Here is a 21,273-nt window from a genome sequence, read left to right as displayed (position 1 = left end):
CTATTACCATCTACTGGAACAAAAAATAGTTAAAATAAAAAACAATTTTCCGTTTGAAAATAAATGTTTAAAATTCAAATATCGCCTAAAACGTTAATCATCCTTATTTGATCATCCTTATTTAATCATCCCCTCCTTCCCCTCTACAGGTTCGATTCTAACGTACATATTCCAACACCTATAACTTTTCCTTCATTCCTTCGACGTTCGAATCGTTCAGGTAAAATTTCAGCTAGCTGGTAGATTATCGATGAATGAAAACCAGCAATGATGCGTAGAGTGACTGATCTATCGTCATTAACAGACTGAAAAATCCCTTACTTCCTTGCCAGTCAGGTATTCCTTTCTTTCTCTCTTTTCTTCCCCGTTTCTACCCCTTGGAGAGTAACAAGTGCACGCTTCACGTGGAAATTAAGGATGCAAAAAACGCGCTGCGGCCTCGCAGCGGGAAATTTGAATGTGAATTCGAGGCAGCGGCGGGTCGCGTGCTGCTATGGATCTAGGAGTGAAATTTGCATACGGAAGGTCCTTGGCACGCATGAAAGCCCCGTGGCTGCCTTTGTCGGGAACGTGCTACGACGAGACGTTCGATTCCTTCGATACGCGTAACGGCCACGGTTTTAAACGGTTTTCGATCTCGATCCATGTCGAACCCTTCGGTTCGTACAACGACTCTTCGAATCACGCATTTACATAGGTACGTTTCGAGATACTTAGCGTGAACAAAGATTGAAAATTATTTTATAGGAATACACGGTGTTAGGAGATTAAGATTAGAATATCTTGATTTAGGTACGTACCTTCTGTTGTAGATCGTTCAACTCGCCCTGTAAGCCTTCCATTTAAGAATTGAAAGCTGCCTTAATGTCCCACTAACGCTTCCACCTACAAGAAAAACAGTATCGTTCTTGTGATAGTCTTTACACACTCGTAAGAAATATTTAAAACAAAATGTGATAGAAATATATTTTCAGCACATTCGGATCAACGTGTATTACTATATAGATCCTTCTAATTCCGATCAAATTTCTTTCCTTTCAATCCTTCAAGCAGTTACACTATCACAAACTTCACCAAACTTTCATCTCACGTTTACGAAGGTTGTAACTAATTCATCGCTTCGATTCTATTTAAACTCTTTACCTAAACGTATTCACTCTCAACAGTTACCCGCAAGTCATTCTACCCCATGAAAGCGAGTCATCGAACGTCGAGATCCTAATGGAAAGCGTGAACCACCTAATCAAACATATAACAGCCTTCGAATTGCCTTTTGATCCGACTTAAACATGGAAATAAATTCCGATCGCACGTTCCAGCCTCGTGTTCCCGATTTTAATTATAATCCAGGGAGGCTGCACCGGTGTGCCGTATCCGTCGCCTCATGCAAATAAATCATGGCAGGCCACAAAGCGCCACTTCCGGCTCGTGTCTTCTATCCGGAAAAAAATTTGAATATTTTCTTCTCAGACGTTTCTCTTTCCCCGTTCGAACGATCGTCGATGCGCACAGGCACGTGTCCAAAAATCGTCGATTCTAATTCTAATCTCCACGAGTCAAATTTGAATAACGTTCCTCACCCTCGAGTTTGATCTCGAGCGCGCGCTAGACTTTGCGACACAGAGCGTGCTGGAAACGGGATCATCGAGCACACGCGACCGAATTTCGTTCTCCTCGTTCCTGGCGAGCCCTCCTCTGATTTGCATCATTTTACTTTCTTTTTTATTTCCGCGCGTGCCGGAATAAATCTCGGTCTGATACCAGACGTTACTCGAGGTGAGTCGAACGAGCGGATCAACGGGTCGAACGCCGCGCGCGTTGCCATCGTCTGAATAAATTTATTCGATGGTGGATGGAGGCTGAGAAAATGTAAAGGTTGAAAGTGTAGCGACGGAGGAGAAGCGTATGGACGAAGTTTTGGATTTCCTTCTTAGCATAATTATATTTTTTGTTCTACGAATTTCTGCAGAATTAAATATTATATAATTATGTTATATTTCAGGTAGTTAGGTATAGTGGAATAAAGCGTGGAATTTGTTAATTGGAATATGACATATTAATAGCAGGATCGTATCAAGATTATCAAACGAAACAGATTTCTCTAATCACCTTTTACACTTTCCAATCCGATCGCATCTTCTTGCAACTTATCGAGTATAATCTACTCCAAATTATCTTTTCCGATATAAATTCGTTCAATATCTCATCCCACTGAGATCTCAAAATGACGTCACGCTCTTGAAATAAAAGTAACCGCTGGATCGATACAAAAATCTGCCAAATCACTTCCATAAAACCTCCCCTCTAAGACTGGACCCGTTCCGTTCCAGTCACTACGCAGCTTCATCATTGAACCGACGATCTAGCGGGACCATCGTGACGCGAAATCACGCGAATAAAACGGCGTTAAAGTACATGGATCGCAACGAATTCCCCGTATAAACCTGTTGGAATCGTTATTGTCACCCACGAACTCGTGGTCTTGCTCTTGCACGACGAACGAACCTCGTGTCTCGAGGCATCGACGAGGGGACATGGCGAGTTTAGGACGCGCGTACGAGCCTACAATTATTGTCATTGTCACCCACGAGTTTCCATACGCGTCACCAACGACGGAGTAAAAGTCGATCGGACTGAGGCCGCGGAGAGCGATCGACTGATCGAGGGCCGCGTAAAACGCGCGGAGACACAGCGAACGACCGATCGATCGCTGGTACACACGACGATTATTACTATCGTCGCGCGGCGATCTTCGTCCGTGGAACTTCGTTAACGCGATAAAAAATCGCCATCGTCTCGGCGAGTTAGCGAACGATCGGTCGTTTCACCGAGGCGGGATCGCACGAGTATCGATCGACGGTTATTGCGCGATCCAAGATCGTCCGGGAGTGGAAGACGCGCGCTGCCCACGGGACAGGACGATTCGCAGGACATTCGATCGACGTCCAGCCAGGAATCGATTAGCTATCACGATTTTTCACGTGTACCTCCGACAAATTACCCGGTAAGTTACGCTCGCCTCGGGTACTGCCTCCGCCCCCGACGATCCAGCAACGATTGACGTGTTTCTCGTTTTTTCCCTGTTCCTACGAACGGAGACTACGTTTCCAGAGGTTTGTCCAAGAGAATGCTTCTTATCGTTAAGATACGCTAATGTGTGTCCGGGAGATTGCTCGGAAATTTACTGATATTTCTGCGAAGAGAACGTATGGGATGTTTCCTGCGAGATAAGCTTGACGATCTTATAAATTAAGAAACTGGGAGATGCTGAGTTGTGCACGATGTTTCTCTTTTATAGGTAAATGGATGAGAGGTGCGGTGAAGGAGAATACGAGTGGGATAATTTAGTTGGTTACTACGATGCTTGAGCATTTGACGAAGTTGATGTTTATATGGTTAGGGGAACGGAATATATTTGTTACATTTAGATTAAGAGAATATTATAAGATAAATAAATTAACACGTCCAGTGCCTATCGATTATGGACACGACGATGAAAACGTTGGAAATTGGACAATGGAATTTAATTCGATTTGTTTCTGGCGTGTGTTTCTATAAATTTGTCTTTGCAAGATTCTATCAATTCACATATTAGTCAAATGTAGATTGCTTGGCAAAATATTCCATGGTGAGTAATATAATCATACAGTTTCATCTATGATTTAACGATAACATTTCACGCACGAATAAAACTACATTTCGATATTCCGATACAAAAATAATCCATACACTTTTACCTATGAACTTACTTTAACATCAAACTTCTTCAAGCAACGTTAAACATACTCCAGACATACCTTCCCGTAATTTATTAATTCTCTTTGAAAAAATGTTATGAGCTAGTCTCTAAAACTTGTACATATAATTCCCGGTAAAATCGTAATCACGTAAAAAACTCGATCATGTCGAAGAAAACACGTCGTTAAGGTGAAGAAGCTAGGGTTAATTCGTGCAAGCAGCGTACAATTTCAGGAATTCCGTGAAACGGAGGACGCGCGTCCCCGTCGTTTATAGTCTTTTTACTGTGCCTTCGGTGTTCGATCGATAAAAATATTACGATTCAAGCGGGACGCAGACATTTCGCGGATTGCCGGCCATTCAACAACATCGAACGCGCATCCCGTGGAAACTATGCCGTCGTAAAAATCTCTTTCGCGCCTGCATGAGGGACGAGAGGACCAACGTTCTCTTGATCGGCATAAAGTACAGCGGGTATTAAATGCAAAATTGTGTATATATGCCTCCTGCCGTGTTCTTTTTCTCTCGAACGAGTGAAAACGTTGACCGTTTCGGTCGTGTCGGGTGATAAAAGCCGCGTTCCAACAAGAAATAAAGGAGATCGCCGTGATCTTGGCACGGCGAATCCGAGATCGTCGATCGATCGTTCGAACCCCCAGGCAATAATTATTATCGTCGCCACCCACGAGTCGACCTTGCGTCTTTTGAGCGACCGAGCTAAAGAAGAAAGAACGAACCCATAGGAAGAAAAGAAACCGAACGAAATAGAAAGAAACGACGCAAACTCGAGGCATTTACGACAAGCCGCGTTTCCAATAGTCCCTTCTAAGCTTTCGTTATCCTCCTCTAGATCGTGTTCAATCGTTTCTTTCTCTCTTCGCCACGAGACCGTCCAGCGGGGCTCGCGTGGGCGAACGAGCGACTTTATTGGCTGGTCCACAATGCGACATTTGCAGCTTCGTGTGTCGTAGGGTAGCTAGTATAACACGGCCACTTCTGCCTCAGAAAAAATTGCCGTGGATTACGTAGTCCCCCGCGATGAAACCGTTTTTCCTCGTATCGAAGCGCATTCGATGGCCGGACAACGTCAAAAGTGCGCTCCAAACGTAACAATCAAGAATCAAACGAAAGAATCAAACAATCTATCCGTATTCTTGGTCGAATTTTAAAATCTTGACGATTTCGTTACTATGAAGTACTTTCTTTAGTTTTTAGTTGGATGGAAGTCCAATGACATTTATTAATTGCAAGATTAATCGGTTTAGAATATTTTAGGATTAGGGATGGGTTGTTAGTATAACGATTTTCTCGTTGAGAAAATTAGCTTTGATTTTAAAAACGAGAAACTTGGAATAGGTAGTCTTGGACGAAACGAATAAATATAAAACGCATATAGAAATTAATATCAAGTACATGATGTTTAAGATGAACTTGCAGGGACTATGTTTTTATTAATATTAAACGCGTATTTTCAAAAAATACGACACTCCTCTGTATTATAATGTAAATGATTATTAAAGAAAACTCTGTATATATAATGAATTTGAAAAATATTCACAACAATGTACATTTTTACTCCTGTTGAGTGAATGCATTCCCAATTCTCAGCTTTCAAGCACTATATTTAAAATACTGATGAAATAATAGACATTTAATGCATCAAATATTACCATGACATGTCAATATCTAGTATCCGAACGTCAAAGATATTCATATCGATAATTGCATAAATGCCATCCAGCTACTATTTACTAGCTACCCAGAAATATCAGCAATTTCGTTCTTTACTGTCTTCGACTATCAATAAACTTCGACCAAAAAAAAAAAAAAAAAAAAACACGCTGAAGAACATTAATAGCCTCGAAAATTCCAATAATTCTATTTCAAGATACGCTTACCTCATGCACGTCGATAAAAGATGACCGTTCGACAGTGAACAGAAACATCGTGGTCGATTACTATCCGTGCCTCTCATAAAACCGTTGTACGGAAGGAATGTTTGTTAAAGTTTCACGGGTGTCATGGCGTCTTCGCCAACTTTGTAACGACAGCGTATCTACAATGTGTATCCGTACTCTGGCGAGAGAAGACAACAAAAGGGAGGGCAAATAATCGTGGAACAATGGCTGGGCAGGCTGCTTCCGCGATCGCCGTTTACATTGTGCAAACGAACGCCCGAAGCCTTACGGATTCTAAACACGAGACATCCCACCCTTGTCCGCTTGTTTTCCTCTCGGCTTGCACTCTGCTCTCCGCCTTCGAAACGAGGGTGACCCGTATAGTAGCTCGGAATTTTATAGGGTTAATTACGTAATAGGGTTAACTGCGATTTTAGACCGAATTAGCGTTTCAACGACACGAGAGTTGTGAATCGAACGATATCAACCCTTTGTGAAGTGAACACCGTGGATGTACGTTAATCTACATTCACTTTCACTTGTGGATTATGTTTCTACGATTTGTTCGGAAAAATTAGAATATCCTGTATCATTTGATAACGAGTCGTGTACACAGGCTCACAAACACTCGTAGATACCTGTTATGAATATATTGTGTGTGTTGTGTGAAACGTTATGAAACTTCACTAGCTGCGTTATAAAATTTGTCCGCCCTATTTATGTTAGTAAAGTTTGACAAATCCGAAGATGTATATAGAAATTGCAAGATATTTAATAGAAGTAGGAGGTACTATATTTTTCGAGCAGATCAAAAAACTATTTAAAAGTTCAATTATTTGTTATATTAATAAATAGCTATATATTCATATTTGACGCTTATTATATCCTTAAGACGACTGTTCGTGTTGTATATTAATTTTTTACCAAATATACGTTTGCAATAGACGTATATAGAAATTGCAAGATATTTAATAGAAGTAGGAGGTACTATATTTTTCGAGCAGATCAAAAAACTATTTAAAAGTTCAATTATTTGTTATATTAATAAATAGCTATATATTCATATTTGACGCTTATTATATCCTTAAGACGACTGTTCGTGTTGTATATTAATTTTTTACCAAATATACGTTTGCAATAGACGTATATAGAAATTGCAAGATATTTAATAGAAGTAGGAGGTACTATATATTTCGAGCAGATCAAAAAACTATTTAAAAGTTCAATTATTTGTTATATTAATAAATAGCTATATATTCATATTTGACGCTTATTATATCCTTAAGACGACTGTTCGTGTTGTATATTAACTTATTACTAAATATACGTTTGCAATAGACATTTCGTAATTTCTATAAACATTTGCAGATTAATTTTCAATTTGGTTAATACAATCATGATCATCATTTCGTAAATGTCGCAAGGAACTATAGTCACGAACGTCACTAACTATAACTACAAAAGAAGTAAACAAATTAAATATATATGTATATCTTTTCAGTTTCTTTAACATGGTAATTAAAAGTTAAACGTGCGCTAATAATGGATGTAAATTATCGAGAAAGTAACGAGATCAATAAAACGAAACGTCCGATTAATATCAATCCAATAATAAAACAAGACTTTCTGGATCGTTAGAACGAAGCTACTCATTTCTTCTCCCAACAGCCATTATGTTCTCGTTTTTAACGATTAATTTCGGCGTTTTGCTACCCCAAATAATCGTATGAAGTGCTCCTCCTCGTCGAGGCTCGCCACGCCACGTGCAAACTTGAAATTTTTTAATTGAAGGTTAACGCGGACTCTTACTGCGTCACTGTTATTTCTGCTTTATGGGGAAATAATTATCTAGTAATGACAGCTCCGTATGCTCTTACGATCGCCGTTTACAGTTTTGCACCATGCAAGCGTACGCTCGCCGCTTTACGGATTCTAAACACGGAACACTCCCTTCCCCTGTTCCCACCCCTTTACGACGCTGTTACCTCCGCTTTTGCCAGGGGATCGAAGGAATAATAGGGAATTGCACGTGTACAAATTCGTCGGAAACGTCGTTGTTCCTCGATCTTCGAGTCGATAATATCTTTTCAAAAGGAAGAAAACGGAAGGAACGAAAAGAAGGATCGGTACAAAGGAGAAAGAAAAAGCAAAATGAAAGATATAGGAACGTTAGCGCGATGAAATAGAAGGGGAAGGGAACGAGATACATGTTAGAAAACCTCTAATCTTCTCTTGGCTTAATATTCATCGCGCACATATAAACGCGCGCATACACGCGCACGAAAAACACGCCCAGCGTACACGTACTTAACTCAAGTATCGCGAGGTATCATTCACCACTATTTTCCCCGGTTAAATCCGGTAATTAGGTAAATAAAGCTGCCTGTCAGTGCATCCCTGCGATTGTTGCAAATGCCTCCCAGCAGTCACACGTAATCACGCGTAGTCACACTTGGCTGAGTGTATGGGTGGCCAGTGGAGACAGCAGCCGACCAGAACTCCGATCGGAATTTTCACGCGTCACTACCGCGTCCAATGGATGTGTTACATTAATCAAACTGACTTTCATACGGATTAACGTAATGCGTTTCATGATTTTTCTTTCATCGATGCCTCGTTTAATGCCTGCGTGTGATTTCGCCGAATTATTCGTGTAATCTGCGCTTTCGCTAAGAATCGTAGATTTTAAAATATTTTGTGATATTTACGAAAAATAGAAAAATGATTTTTACGTTATAAACTCTCATCTTGAAGGGAACATACGATATTCGTTTTATCTTATAAACTTATTACACTCGTTGACAAATAATATGTTGTTTAACGTTACAAATGTTATAAAATAATATCCTAGAAAATGCTCGCGTTACGGCAATTATTCTCTTTTTTAAACTTATAATTCCTAAGATTTCACTACGAATCTCATTCAAAGTCTTCAAATTATACAAGCGAAATTAATATTCAATTAAAACAGTCATTCGCCGTACGATCTTCCTCTCGTTAAATTAACATTTTCTTTTGCCATTTAATCAATTTAAAATCTACTTAACATCTGTAAATCGTCCTCGAATGGAATCAGATATTACGAGACTGCCGAAAGCGTCCAGCCTTTGAAACATCCATCAAAACATTCATCCATTTGAAACAACATCAGAGTAGAAGCCGCCTGCTCCACCCCGCATGACTACGCCAATGTGCAGAAGTAAACCGTTTACAGCATTGTACAATTACCCACGCCGGGATTCCATGGTCCTGCCACACCTACACCTACGCGAACGTCCGCGTCGCCCCGAGTGGCGAAACACAGTCGCAGCAGCGCCTGGCCACACGAGACCGTCCACGTAGTAGAACTCACGTGTGTACACGTGAACGTACACGCGGCTTGGGTTAGGTTAAGTATAATGCGCGGTCGTGCAGCTTTGGGGGCCCGGAGGCGCTAACATGAAAATCGTATGGTAATGGGGCACCGTGGCTCCTCCAGCATGGGGTCGAGTCCGTGTAGGAACCTAGCGAAGCCCGCGGTAAGTCTAGCTTTCTTCCTAGTATTAGCGAGTCAGCCAACCACGTAGTTCAGCGCGGAGAAGAAGAAGAGGACGAAAGAAAGAACCGAGAGAAAAAGAGAAACAGCGAAGAGTAAAGCTACGAGCAAGAGGAAGAGAAGTCGTAGGCCCTCTCGAGGAGGGTCCCTGGGTTCGCGTGCCTCTGATAATTATACGCTCGAATCGAGTCCCGGGAGAAACAGAGAGCGAACAGCCAGCGGGAGGGAGGAATAGAGAATATCGAGTCTGCGGTTCGACAGGGTCGAAGTTGACCGGCGTCTAATCGATTCGCCGCCTCGGCATGGAAATTTCTTTCAGGTTGCCCCGCGGCCACCCTGCATCCGCAACACCTAGCATCTACGAGAAAATTCCGTGGGACTACCCGTGGAAGCCACCCGCTGCACGATCTTCGTGGACGATGCTCTTTCAGCTAGGCAGAGGCGAGCTGCACCTTCGATTTGTCTTAACGTCGGATTACGCGTTGAGAGCCCATGAATGTTAACCGTGGTCGTGTTGAATCCTTTCATTACGAGTAAGATATTTTTAGTCGTAAGCTTTTTCGTTTACGCAAATTACTCGTTAAATGGGCTTTATGTTGCGTATATATCTACGTCCCTTTAGCGCGGACATATCTGTGCAATATTAATGGGAATATTTATAGGATTGTTAAACGCTACGCGAAGGAATATTAACGTCTTGAACATTGAGTTTAGGATTAAAATTGAGATTAACACGAAGATAATAAAATCGAGTTTCGTTGATTCTGTCGATAGTTGGAAGTTTTATTGGTGTTTTAGAGCCTCGTTTGATGCTCAAGTGTTTAAGACACTGGCTTTCGCGGTAGAATTAATGGTGTCGAAAAATATGACCAATAAAGTTATAGGACTAATTAATCTGTTGCTTTACAACTTTTTCCATGATCGTTATTAGAGATAGCTATTTTATAGCTTTAAGTGGCGTGTACGATGGGGAAATAGGAGGAGTTGAAGTATACATAGTCGTATATATTCTATTCGGCCTGATATAAGAAGACAAAGTAAATTAAATATGAACTATTCATATTTTAATGGTATAACGTAAAAAATATCGCGATAGTTATTGCAGCTGATGATCTTTTTATAGCGAATTTTTGAATCTTTGAAAATAATTGTCAAATCAAAATAGTTATACCTATTTTCTATCAAAGTTCCACGAATTAGTGACAAACTGTTTGCCATAGTTATTAGAATAATTAATCCGTTGCCCTAAGTTAAACCGACTCGACTTCTCGGAAGTAGCAGTGTAGCTACACGCTGTTGTTTTATGAAGTACGATGTCCCCGATAAAATAATCGCAACGGAACAAACGCATTCGAAGTCACGAAATCTATTTACATTATGCACATAACCAATTTCGTGACTTCACGACGACCACCAAAACAACAAAGACAAAAGCAATAAATAGTTGTCGAACTCACACCGTGGAATGTCTCAACAGCGTTAAACATCCTTCTAGCGATTTTCTACTCCATTCGCCATAAAAGAATAGACTTTAAAAGAAACTAGCCAGATATAGCTTCTTTGTTCCTTTCCAACCGAAGAAACAGTTCCTTTTTGGAAAACTTTGATCACTCTGGAAACTTGAAACGCCCTAAAGACAACAAAGAAGACAATAAAAGATGTGAAACGTTATTTCTGAAACTTTTGAGCATCGTTTCTTCTATCATTTATTACGACGAAGCATTTAGATTTTAACTTTGCCTTTATTCACAGACGATTTACTTTTGATTAAATACAAATTAAACTTACGAGAGAATAATCCTAACAATCGTGGAATTCAATGCTTAAATTGAAATTAAATTGAGATTAAATCATGGTGCCATAATCGATTCGATTTTATCGTTTGCAAAAAGTAAGTAAAACGAAATGTATGACTGAAATGTTTTTAATTATTCGATACTTTACTTTGTGAGTTTGACAGGAATAACGCGTGTTAAAATATACGTGTCCATTTTGCTTCAGCTTCGAAGCTTTGCAAGTTGAAACTTTAAAAGACTTGACGACTCTTTCACTCATGGCAAATCCACATACTTGCGAACCAGATAATTCCAACGATCAATCGTATGCTTTTCTTTATTCATTGCAATGCTTAGAATCTGAGGAAAACAAGCGAAATTTTTCCTACGAATAAACTTTCGACTAAGACCTCTCTGTCCCTTTCTCGCGTCACAATAATCGATACTACAATATTAATTTAACTTCGTCTTACTCGGTTCTATAAACACTCACAATCTATATTCTAAAAATACGTCACACTATACTCGATCTGTATTATTCATAAATGCAACGTACCTAAAATTAACTTTCACCAACGCGTGTCACTTGTATTTCTTAACCTACACATCAATTTTAACGGATGATCGCCTGAAACGACGTTTAAAAAAGAGAAGCGTGTGTCTGCAAACACGAAAGCCATACATCGACTAATCATAATCAAATCGTTCAACCAAATCCAAAAATTCAAAGTCGTGACAATCGTGAATAACGCGATCTGGTGAATTGACGCGATCTGGCGAAATCTTAGCTAAATTGGTCGGTGATAATGATCGAAATTGTCGGCGGAAGGGCACGTGGAGTGCAACCTTCGTCGGAACACACGGCAATATCGAACTGGAGGAAATAGTGCAGGACACGTGCGCGTTAATCAAGCGTCACTGACGTCAGGGATGGTCGCGCCGACCGAGCGAAGGACGTTCACAGGCGGATCTCCACAGAAGCGATCAGCGATCCCACGGAAATCGGAAACAAGGTTCCGGCCGGTAGTGTCAACAGATTTGCCCCTGATAGTTGCTCGTACACAGAGAGGACGGTGTCGAGAGTGAGGGGGTGGTCAGGAAGGGGTGCAGATCGATCGCGAAGGATCAGAGTGTGAGTCGTGCTTGTCTGTATATACGTGTGTGTATGTATACGTGTGTATGGGTTGAGTCAGAGCGTAGCAAGGGTGGGCTCACGATCAAATATTAAGTCTTATCTGGCGCCGCTTTACCCAGAAGTCGCGTTTTCTCTCTCTTTTTCCTTCTCGCCGAACCAGCCTTTTCGTCTCTTTCTCGCCGCGTCTAATTATCCCCGCCAAACCACCGATGCTTCCAACAATATCCCCTCTGTTTCGCCTCACCCTTCTCCAACTAGTCACCCTCATGGTCGCGGGGCTATTCTCGATCGGTGAAACCACACACATTGAGTATAGAATACATAAAAGTACCGACTTGCTTCTTCTCTCTTCGTCCACCGATCAACCACATCCCCATCCCCTTTCCGTTTCTTACACCACGCCACCCCCTAAACGCTCCACGTCCTGCACCCCTTTGGCTTTCGCGCGCGTTCCTTCCTTCGATCGTTGAACGTTAATAGCTGCCACCGTCCCTCCCCCTTGCTACCCCATCCTCCGGGGACCGTAATTAAGAGAAGGAAAGACGCGGATGGAGCCGATGTGGGTTCATCAAAGGAGGACATTCAGCCGAGGAATCCTAGGCCAACTAGAACGGTTTTCCGTTTTCATTGCCACGATCCTCTCGATCTTCCTTTTTCTTTCCTTTTTTTCGAGATGTTTTCGAGAATCTTCTTCTTGTAGTGGAAAGAATTAATGTTTCACCGACGTGACGGTTCAATTAAGAATTTCGTCGTTTGGATCTTGGAAGATTTGTCTACGAGTATTTAAGTTTCTCATAGTTTTACAGAATGTATCTTAGTAGAAAGAAATTAACAAAATTCGGGCTACGATATCGTCAATGTATCAAATTATTTATTTATATTTTATATTTTAAATTTTAATCTATATTTCGAGATGATTAACTTTCTTCTTGACCATTATGTACGTCTAAATTAGAACGAAAGTACATGAATGGAATTTATATACGAAGAATTCCTATAAACGGATACCATTAGTATAATAAAAAATGAAAAACAAATATTTCTATCTGGAGAAAAAGCTCTTCTAATATCCATCGATGCACCAAATATACCAAACTCTCGGGCGGCTTCTCGTTCTTCAATCATCCCCGCATTTCTTTCGAGTGGAATTGGAATTGCGTATTTCGGGGAAGAAACAACGGACAGAAGATTCGTAGGTGGCGGGGTGGTTGCGCGCGCGAGACGATGGGACGGTGCGAGAAGCGAAGGGTTGGACGCGTCCTCGTTACGCGAAAACGAGGGCGAAAGCGTTTCGAGGATTGCGATTCGATTGAAAATTCTCTCAGGTCCGTGGATCCTTGGGGTCGGATTGGTTGGCGCCAGTGGAAAGAAAGTTTTTCCCTAATGACCAAGCCGAAGTGGTTACCGTTAATTTGGCCCACCCCCTTTTACCCCGCGTTCCTCCCGGCCACTTCTTCACCGCAGTCGTCTCCCTATCGTCCCACCTCTTTCCCTCTTTCTCTCTCTCTCTTTCCACCTCTCCCATTTTTCGTACACCCGCCACACAGTGTTTATAGGGTGACCCAGAAAAACAATGACAGAGAGCGACAAAGAGGAGTCGAGAAAATTGAGAACAAGAGAGAAGGAGCGAGGAAGAGAGAGGAATCAGCGGAAAAGAGTAGGGAGGCGTGCAAAGATCGATCACCCGTAGCAACAGCCACGTCGAAGATCGACGCGCCCGATCGTGATCGATCGATATCCTCTGACACCAAGGTCAGCCCCGATGTACTTTGCATAACTGTCAAGCTTGCGCTCTGTGGCCAGAAGTTACGAAAGATATCATCGTTCTTCGTTCTAAGTAAACGCGTTTAACCGATCGCCGGACGATATAGCCAAGTTGCGTAGCCTGTTTCGGATCCCTTTTAATATGGAATATGCCACCAGTGATGAATAATTTCGACGTTTATTGCGACATGTATCTTTAATGGAGTCGCATGTACCGAACGGAAGACAATAGTTCATGTTTGGTGGAACATGTAAACGAATTTCTTCGACCCTCGTGCTAAAATTACGAGATATTGGAATCTTGGCAGAGATATGAATTATCGTAATAAATTGCGTTCCGATGATGATTTATTATTGTCATTAAGAATGGTTTGATGGACGACGTGATGTAAGCTAAATGACGTTGGCAATTGACGAGTTACTTCGAGAGGTAAGCGGCTGATTTAGATTTTTGTAATAACAGGAACTGTTCCAATTTGTATAAAAAGCGATCTTTCAGTTCCGTGGACGTTGTAGCGAACGGATAAATCCACGTTTGTACTAGAAATTTGACACACCTACTTAAAATGAAACGCAAAACTATCCTTTGATGCATCATTCCCCGAAGGCAAGATTCCAATCTCGACTTAGCACCAAAACGCCGAACCCATAGATCCATCTCCTTTGCCTGTTTCTTCGTTATGAAAATAAACGCTTGCACCGCAACTTTCCACGCTTGAGTAAACGTTGAGTAAACAAGGAAAAAAAATATCAAGTCGAAGAAAGCTTGTAACTCGCGAGGCAGCTAACGCGCGATAAAATTCCGTCGCCGTTGGTTCTTCTCTTTTCGAGCACCGAGTATCGTCTTGCAGAAGGAGCCAGGATAGCCACAAGCATGCGGGAAAAAAGAAGCGGCAGAGTGCGAGGGGTGGCTTTCAGAGGAGGACAGAGAACAACGGGGGTGCGAGAGAGCGGTGTAGCCGAGAGAAAGAGGGCGGTTGAAAGAGGGTGGCGGTGCTCTCACATTCTTTTTACCAAGCGAAACGTTGCCGGCGGAGGCAGCGAGAGCGTCGCCTATCGATTTTTACTTCTAATGAATTCGAGCTAAAAACCCACCTCTCTGCCCCACAACCACCTCCTGGCCCTCTTTCTCTCTCTCTCTCTCTCTTTTCTCTCTCTCCCTCTAGAATTTCTCCGCCTTCCTCCCTCTTTCTCTTTCTTCTACTTTGCCACAGCCACACTGTGCTACCCTCGTGCTTAGCCACGCTTCCACCCTCTGTTCCACGAACCACGCCAATCACTGCGCGGCATAATTACACGGTTGAGGCTAGTGTGCGACTCCGGCGAAGTCGTGTTTCTTAGACCTCGTGCACTGCAGTAAAAAAAACGAGAAAGCTGGACGAGGAGGGTGGTCGGGGGTAGCGAGCGTCTGCTGGGCTTAGAACGAGTTTCGCGGGGTTAGAACGCCGACGTTCGGGGATCGACTTCTTCCTTGGTTTTCCCTCCCCGTTTGTTTTCTACCGAACGTTGCTTCCTCGATGGGGAATAGAAGTTGTTTCTTTTTGTTTTAGTGACTACTAGTAGCTAGAACTTGGCTGAGAATGGCTTATAATTTGTGTTCAGCGAGTTGGATTTGTTGGAATTGCAGCGGTACTTGAATGTTAAAGAGAAGTTCATTTATTTTATTTCGTGTATATTTTGCTGCAATGTAAGGATTTTATCAAGAATATGCAAAATTAACGAGTATAGTAGTTGTTAATGACTGCTATATATGTTTTATATGACATTTAACGCGAGAACAAACATTTAATTCAATATAGCATGAACGAATGTATTTACTCTGGTATTTGAAACGTATAAAATATTTTGTAATTTAAAGTTCGTTTTAAGGAATTCGGAAAGAAAAAAGATTTGCTGATAGACGGAAAATTAACTTCTAGAAAAAAAAGGATTCACTTTTTCTGTATCAAACACTAGCTACGCAATTAAAATATTAAAAAAACACGATCATAATTATTTGCCAATTTTCAATAATTAACGATATCTATAATTCTTACTAAAATCAACGTTATTCCACGCAAACATTTTATCAAAAAAGTAATACATACCTATACGTACAATGATCGATAAAGACAAATAAAAGAGGTCAACTGTCCTACCAATTAACAGGATTCGAGGAACGAAATCGATGTGAAAATTTCGCGATCCTTTCGAACTATCGCGACGTGTCGGACGAATCGCGAAGATTCCGCGGTATCGCAAAACGAGGACGCGGGATGAAAACGGAATGTATAAATCAGGTGGCTGTGAACGAGAGGCAGTCAACTGACGAACGCGATCTGAATCCGTGCCAGTTGCACCGCTCGGGGGCAATTACTGTATTAGAAATGATTTCGAATCACCGCGAGCCCGTGTACGTGCACTTGAAATCCACGGGTGTATGCACCGTTTGCATTGTGACAGGCCGGTATGCGCCGCTGGTTGCCCCGTTGATGCCTGCACAGGAATAGATTGGTAACTAGTTGCCAGATGCGCGACTCTGTTGCCGATCGCCGGAGTCACAGCTTCCGTTCGCGTCCAAAATCTCATTCCTTTCCGATGCGATTAACCGTCCAGAGGATGTCCCAGAAAATTGGCTCAACGCTTTCTGAATATTTCACGCTTCCTACCGGTGACCGATCTGTTACCGGCTAAGAGAATAATCTGAACAGTTTGTCAGCGTGATTAGGTGCAGGAATATACGAAGTCTGCGAAGATAATAGACATTGATAGAAATTGTTAACACAGATGAACGTATATTTGGTAATCTTACGAATAGACTGGGAAGTTTCACGCAAATTAACCAAAAAATGAAATTATATTGGACAGAGTCTGATCAATAAATGAAATACAGTTATTTTTGAACGAGAAATTTCGTAGATATAAAGCGGGAATGAAGCTCAACGGAAGAATCAATTACACGCGCGGTAAAAGATTCCTTGCTCGAGAAAGGGTTGGTTAATTTATTCAAATTAGAAGGACCGGTCGAGGAATGTTGCGATCAACCGTCGTCCAAAATTAACGCGGCCATTGAAATCGATCGGTTCGTCTCCTTGACCACCCCTTCGCACCATGGAAAATAAAAACCCGGTTGAACTTACAGAACAGCGCCTCAGGGTGAGAATGGCGGATAATGCGAAACCGGTTTCGAAATCCATCCCTTAAGGAGCCGCTAACTCGTTCGAGTTACCGCGTCGCAATTATCGGTGAGACATCGAAATAGACCGACTAGAACTGTATGTATGCTTGTGCGTATATATATATATATGTACATATATACAAGACGATACCAAACCCCATGGGACGAGGGAACGTTAATTGAAATGAAACCGTGCGAACGAAATATTCCATAGGGCGAGTTTTATGTTCGTCCTCCCTATACGCTGACTCTCTTACGATTCTTTCTCAGCTGATTTTATGCAAATCGAATCAGCGCCTCGCGTTAACGATTACGACTTTTCGTGAATCGGATCGGTAGAGCTCGTAAAACATGGACAGGTCTGTTCGTTTCCATAAATCGGAAATCTATAATAAGAAAATATACTTTCAGATTGCTTTCAGATTTTACCGATAAAATCCTGGCTGTTGTGCCTTATTACAGCGTTAATGAAATTTCAAAATGTTCCATATAACGCAAACAACGTAAAAGTACAGCATAAAAGTTTTCCATTTAGTGTCTTCTCATTATGTTTTTCTTTTTCGGTTTTTTAAACATTTTTGAAATTGTTTCCCGCAACAGTGTGTACGAACGATTCCAAGTAAGCGCGAGCAATTCTATTTCGAAGCGAGTTGTATTGACGAAGGGGCGAGTTTGTTTCGCTATACAGCCGGTTTTACATTGACCAGACGATGTTTCTTTCGGAAGAAACTTACTTAGAAACTTCTCATTCCGATAAAGCTGCTCTTCTGCTCCCCCCTGCTTGGAAATATCGATCGTAAAAAGATACCACAAAATATGTCTTATTCTGAATGAAACAATTCGAAGAATTCGATTTAGTACATTTTTTCAGGTGTTCCACGCTTTTACACCTTTCGTCATAATATTGTTTTTTCTTGGAATAATTCTCACAGTCGACGCGTGATAAAAGATCGAAACGAATATAAAGCTGAAAGTAAAAGAAATATTAATAAATAAGAATACTACTCTAAAGCAATGCAAGGGGTAAAAATATTCAATTTAAACGTCGGTTTCGTAGCAATGAAAATCCTCGAGTCATATTTGCCCGAATCGACGAGGAATCCTATCTTCTCGTTTATCAATTCAGGGTTTCACGCGAGCCGTCTCGATGACACGAAACGAAAACGCCAGCAACGAATCGCTGTTATCGTGTCGTGACGGGATACATAACGGTGACCGAATGCGAGGCCTGCTACGCCGGCATGCTCGGAACTCGGTAATTATCGTAATTATTGCAATTAAACGGTGTCGCGACGAGCGCGGATTACACGCAGGCCCAGTTTCTCGGAACGCATTCAGCTATACATAGGGTGATTTAAAAGAGGAGCTCTAACAATTTAAGGGATTATTCTTCACAGTAAGTAAAAGAGCTTAATTAATACAGGTCCCTCGATTAATCTTGAACAGGATGTAGAGCAGTTATTTTATTTAGTGAATTCTGCTGCTTGGCGGTATCAAATAATGGACAGAAGAACGAGCTTTTATTAAGGTTTTAATAAGTAGACCTTATAGTAGATTAACGTTAAACTTGGGTCTTTTGGAAAATTATATCGCTTCGTAACATCAGATGAAAAATAAAAGATCGATATCTTTTATTACACGTATAAGATTCTAACTAGAAACCATAACCGTTATAAGACAAATTTAAAACAATTATAGGAATTAGAAGGGAAGAAAAAGTTGAGGATGGTCGCTTTTGACCATCGTCAACTTTCGTTATACAGATTTGAGTTTCAGAGAATATTATACCTTTTGTTTCCCATCGCGTCCTTCGATGAAATTTCTAATTTAATTTTCAATTATAAACCAGTTCTTACGTGAGCGAGCAGTACCGTATAAATCTTCAACTTTGTGCGCACTTCGTAGCTAAGTACCCTTCTACCTCCTACCATTTGTCCGTTTATTTAACTCAATGCAAAATGTATGTATAGCAATTTGTAATGCAAATGGCGTAAACGAGTTGCATAGTTTAAACTTTACGAATTTTTATTCGTCCACATCCTACGTCTTTAGAACTTTAAACTATTTGTTTTTCGATCGCTTTGTGCATGCAAGCTGAATTAATAGACGCATCGAAATGTATCATTAGAAAGAACGATCGAGTACGATGTAACAATGGCGATGTTCGAACGATTCCTGTCGACGTTCGATAAAGTAACGCAAATGGACATTGGAAATGGTATATAATCGAGGCTATCTTTTAATTGCGACGACCGAGCGTTTTGCTGTTCGCTTTTATCGGAAATTGATTTATCCGAATAACCGATGAAACCGCGTTTTTAGGTGAAACAGCAATACACGTTACGAGGATTGTAATTTCTAGCTGATGCAACTTTTTCAACATTAACTATTCACGCTAATCAATAAGTGACTTGTACACGTCACGAGTTACAAATTTAAGAGATAATTTTCAAAATATACAAATGATTACATAGGTTTTGTTTCGTCTAGAAAGAAGTAAGAAGGATTTAAAGTGTGAAATCTTGTTCCGTAATATATCAAGCGTTCGTTTGGAAATTGACACAACCTCAATTTGTTCTAAAAATAAGAGAAAGTGTCTTCGAACTTTTAATAAAATATTATCTTGTTAAGCAAATCTATCAATAAGAGGAATAACGAACATAAAACGGAAAAGCAGGAACGATTTTATGATATTTACGTCACTAAAAGAAATATAGAAATAGATATTAATTAGGAATAAGTCAATATAGAAATAGATATTCGCGTTAAGCTTGACATTAATAAACTATTTCTAGCAAGACAGTGATACTAATTTTAAAAATATTAGACCATATTACATTCCATCACGTTGATGGAAATCATCTCGACTAGGTAGCGTACTCGTGGAGAGTACCGCAAAGAGCAGCGAACGCATTTACAAATCTTCTAAATTCAGCGGAGCCGCGGTGATGTGCGACGTCGAGACTCGACCGCGGTTAATCGGATTTCCCGAGTCTGCTGGACAACGATGGCAGCGATAATGGAATTACCGTGCGGTCAGCACTTAATTACCCTGATCTCTGGTCCGATACAGGGAACAACATTTCGTTCTCGTCGACTACGCGAACCTCGGCCAACAGTCGTGGACGGTTTTAGACGTTCTAAACCGATTCGTCGAAGAACCGAGTACGTAACCCGGTTACTTGGTTATGTCTACCCTTCGTGGTTACTCGTTGCTTCGCTCGTTTGCCATTTTCCACCAAGCTGACTGAGTTTCGATGCGTACGTTTCAAGAAGGGATTCTTCTTTCACCGGTCAAAGCCTAACACTGGACACGGTACGTTTAAGCAATAATTGCAACAATTGGAAGATTTTTTTTCTCAATAGAAATGAAATTTAAAATTTAATTCAACGTGATATTATTTTTAAATCAGACAACTTTTAAGTTCAGAATAAGAAAAAGAGAAGAGACCAGAGAGAAGAGACTACATGCTAAATACCGTTAAGCATGTAGGTTTTACCAACAAATTTTAAATTGTTTCCACAGCTTTTCGAAAATAAAAACTTCGTTACTAAGTTTTTCTCCTAAGTCGTTCAGTTATTCTATAAACATCGCTTATTCGAACATTCTACCCTCTATAGTTTCCAACATCTCTAACATCTCTAACATCTCTTTCCTCTATGCTCTTCGATGTCTTTTTGCTGTATCGCACACACGAGATTCAATTATGTACATCCTTCCAAGAATTTATACAACATCGTTGTCCATCGATCGTTACGATATCACGGATCGCGCACGTATAGAGCGGTTCCTTGAGTAGACAACAAACGAGACGTTCACGACGAGGACGATAGCCCTGTCGAGGGTAGACGATCGAAACCGATGTCGAAATAATTCCATTTCAAGACGGCTGCGGCAGTCGGATTACACGACGGCCCCTGCCTTCCGGGAAGGGCCAATCGATAGTCTCGTGGCTTGACCTGGGCCATGTTTGCACACCGATCGAATCTGTTAATCGCACACCATACTGTTTCATTGACACATGCTTCGATGATCGTTGTCGCGTTATAACATCAAGCTGCTCGATTGTGATCGATATGATTTTTTATTGGTAGGGCCATGTGTCGGTGAAAGCTATTTTCCCGTTAATCTACGATTTCTTATAGCATAAGCTAATTTATGGTTTATCGATTCTAATTTATTCTAGGAATTAGTTTAATATCTGCTCCAATGATTTACGATATTGAATCAAAATATCGCCGACAGAGCGTTAGAAGCTCCTTTGCTATTC

General features: G+C 41.0%; 1 protein-coding gene across 7 annotated transcripts in view; it reads right to left on the bottom strand.

Moving 5' to 3' along the window:
* LOC132907088 (zinc finger homeobox protein 4) overlaps nucleotides 1-21,273 on the bottom strand; it is a 399,871-nt gene that overhangs the window by 280,719 nt on the left and 97,879 nt on the right. For all 7 annotated transcript variants that reach the window (XR_009658117.1, XM_060959833.1, XM_060959835.1 and 4 more), the window contains one exon: nucleotides 801-885. The gene's annotated coding sequence lies outside the window, so the exon portion shown is untranslated. The remainder of the gene's footprint in view (nucleotides 1-800; nucleotides 886-21,273) is intronic.

Source organism: Bombus pascuorum, chromosome 5 (genome assembly GCF_905332965.1).
Source record: "Bombus pascuorum chromosome 5, iyBomPasc1.1, whole genome shotgun sequence".
NCBI classification, from domain to species: Eukaryota; Metazoa; Arthropoda; class Insecta; order Hymenoptera; family Apidae; genus Bombus; species Bombus pascuorum.
The sequence above is the reverse complement of the archived record's forward strand: the minus strand, read 5'-3'. Positions and strand labels throughout refer to the sequence as shown.